At 46.6% G+C, this 2,834-nt stretch overlaps 1 protein-coding gene and 1 long non-coding RNA gene across 2 annotated transcripts in view; one reads left to right on the top strand and one right to left on the bottom strand.

The window, feature by feature from the left end:
• Positions 1 to 1,160, bottom strand: part of PIWIL2 (piwi-like RNA-mediated gene silencing 2) — a 51,307-nt gene extending 50,147 nt beyond the window's left edge. The window contains exon 1 of the mRNA XM_011968847.1: positions 1,043 to 1,160. The gene's annotated coding sequence lies outside the window, so the exon portion shown is untranslated. The remainder of the gene's footprint in view (positions 1 to 1,042) is intronic.
• Positions 1,161 to 1,277: 117 nt separating this feature from the next.
• Positions 1,278 to 2,834, top strand: part of LOC105531010 — a 32,649-nt gene continuing 31,092 nt past the window's right edge. The window contains exon 1 of the long non-coding RNA XR_001004725.1: positions 1,278 to 1,460. This is a non-coding gene — a long non-coding RNA (uncharacterized LOC105531010). The remainder of the gene's footprint in view (positions 1,461 to 2,834) is intronic.

Below are 2,834 nucleotides of genomic sequence, written 5' to 3'. Positions count from 1 at the left end.
CAGGAGAATCGCTTGAACCCAGGAGGCAGAGGTTGTAGTGAGCAGAGATCACGCCACTGCACTCCAGCCTGGGCAACAGAGTGAGACTCCGTCTCAAAACAAACAAACAAAAATAAAATTAAAAAGCTGTCTTAAGTATTAGTTACAGAGAAATCACATACATTTAAAGAAAAGATTAACACACAATTCCCAAGTCCACATCATAGTGCAGACAGTTCAAGAACCTGAAAAATGTATTGAACTAAACTATCCTCTTTCACACTCTAAATGTAAGCTATGACTCCCTTTCTGAAGGCTATATTTAACTGCTAACACCCCTTTTCGCTGAGCCAGGACTCTGCTCACACCTCCTCAACACCACCCAAAGAAACCCAAGCTATCAGTATGTTAACAGTTACATACTCAGAAGCGCTGGACAGCCTCCCTTAAGTGACATCTGGAATCTTCCTCTTTGTCCACGCTTCCCTCAACCCCCAGCATCACTTCTATAGATTCAGGTAGCTCCCTCACAGGGCCCTCTCCCAGTGTGGGTTTCCCCTGGGATCAGGTTGCAGATACTTGGCTGACCGAAAGGTTCAACGGGAAAGGAACCCAGGATGGGCTGGGCCTGTCTCCCTCGCATCCCTGAGTGCGCGCTCCGTGCAGAGGCCTCACGACTAGGGCTTAACCAGAAGCAAGGCCCCCGAAGGCGAGTCCCACCCCCTTTCCACCCCGAGAAACGCACCTTTTCCCAAAGCCACAGCCCTGCCGGGGGTTCTATCTCCTCTTTCAGGCCAAATAAGAGGTCCACTTGGGCCTCCCCTGCCGCCCCCACCTGAGCACGTTCTCTGGGGCCTCAGCGCCGGGCCTCGAATAACGACTTCCCGTCCCCGCCCGACCCGCAACTCTCAGCACCTCCCCGAAGGGGGAGGGGAGAGGCCCGGGAGGCCGGCCTACCCCACGTGCTTGAGCAAAAGCCCACCCTGCCCGCCCCGGTGCGACCTTGGCCTGCCTGGCCTGCCTGGCCTGCCTGGCCTGCCGCAACCGGGGCCAGTCCTCTCACCTGAGCGCGAGTCCTCGTCCCACTCGCCCGGCTCCACGGGCCTCAGGAGAGGACGGCGCTCAATCCACGCCCCAGGGCCCACATGCTCCAGGGCCAATTTCCGCTCTTCGAGGCCGCCGGGGCTGAGCCCATTGGCCACACGACCTGTCGTTCACAAGAGCAAGCTATGTCATTGGCCCATCTACAAGAGAGGCTCGTCCTTTCCAGCAGGTTCGCTGTGTAAGGGTGGTTCGTGCGGAAGGAGCCCTGGAAGTTCTGTGACCCTCAGCGTTAAAATGTGTTAGGGTTTGGAGATCCTGACTCCATTTCTGGGGGCAACTCCTATAAACAGATTTAGCCTAAGACTCGCGTGTTGAAATTGACTTGCCCCATTCCTGCCAGTTAGAGGATTAGCCATACAGGTGGTGAAAAAGAAAAGGTAAGCTCGAGTGCGCATTCAGACACCTAATTCATATGATTTCTGCACATCACTTTCCTTATACATAAAACAGACATAAAAACTAAAAACATCCATTCATAGGGTTGAATGGAAATGTACACACATAATGACATAACGTATGTAAAATACTTAGCACAAGAAGATGACCCTCCATAAATGTTGCCTATTATTATTTATTGATGCCTAAATCTGTGAGCCAAGAAGAACTTTCTAGGAAGCAGATTATTAGTGGTTACTTGAGCAACTACAGAATGATTTTACCCGAGGAAAGATTTCTGTCCCTCTCCCAACCATTTTGGCAAATAACTGCATCCCTCTCCCACACCCAGGTTTTACAGGGTGGTCGAGGTCAAGCTTCTGAAGGCTTTGGTGGATGCTACGGAGACATCCAAAGTCTCTGCATGGAATAGGACTAGAGAAGGATTAACCTTACCTTTTCCAGGTCTCAGATATCCCATTACTTGTTTTAATCCACACATACAAGGGCCCCCTCTCTCCTTCCCGAATGAGGATAGTCTGAAAATTATTGGAGCAGGATGATTTTCAACTCAGGAATCCAGTTGGCACGATGCCCCTTCACTGTTCCTAGACAGTATTTGTTTACCATGATCTAATATTTTCACTTTCTTTACCACACAACCTTCTTAACTTGCAACTGTTGCAATGTTATGTTGTAAGCAATACTCGTGCCTGTGCAAATACTTAATGGTAGCAAGTGCAGTCAGAAACAGTTATACAAACTGTTTTGTAACGTTCATGAAGATCCAACTCCCTGTTCTTTTACGAACTCCAACCAAACTTTGCATGACACGCTTATTGTATACGCACGAAACAATATTTTGGGGGCAGGATTCAGCAAATCTTCTAGTTGAAGTAAGGAAATAATAATCCTCAGATAATTTCCTGAACATGTCTTCTATTTGGGAATCTAAACCAAGAGCACCATCACAAAGGGTAGGCACATTGTTTTCTATATTTCTATATCCTGTCCATCCGTGCACGTGTAGATGGCCTTTGTACAGTATTTCTAGCCAATCCAGACATCATGAACACTACTTATTTAACCAAAGGAAAATCCATATAGTCTTGCTGTTGATTGGACATAAAAATGGTTGAAGCTTTCTGAAACGTGGATATCTATTTAGAATCTTTCAAAATAATATATCTTGGAGATTATATTCCCTAACAGAATACTTTAATTGTTAATTAGCCATCCCTAGGATATTGATTAAAAAGGACACACATAATCTAATCACAAAAAGATGAGTATGTGAGGTGATGGATATGTTTGTTAATTTGGTTTAATTCCACAATGTAAACAAATATCTGAATATTATACTGTACCACATAACC

The sequence above is a fragment of the Mandrillus leucophaeus genome, unplaced genomic scaffold (assembly GCF_000951045.1).
Source record: "Mandrillus leucophaeus isolate KB7577 unplaced genomic scaffold, Mleu.le_1.0 Scaffold86, whole genome shotgun sequence".
NCBI classification, from domain to species: Eukaryota; Metazoa; Chordata; class Mammalia; order Primates; family Cercopithecidae; genus Mandrillus; species Mandrillus leucophaeus.
This window is presented reverse-complemented; position numbering and strand designations above follow the sequence as displayed.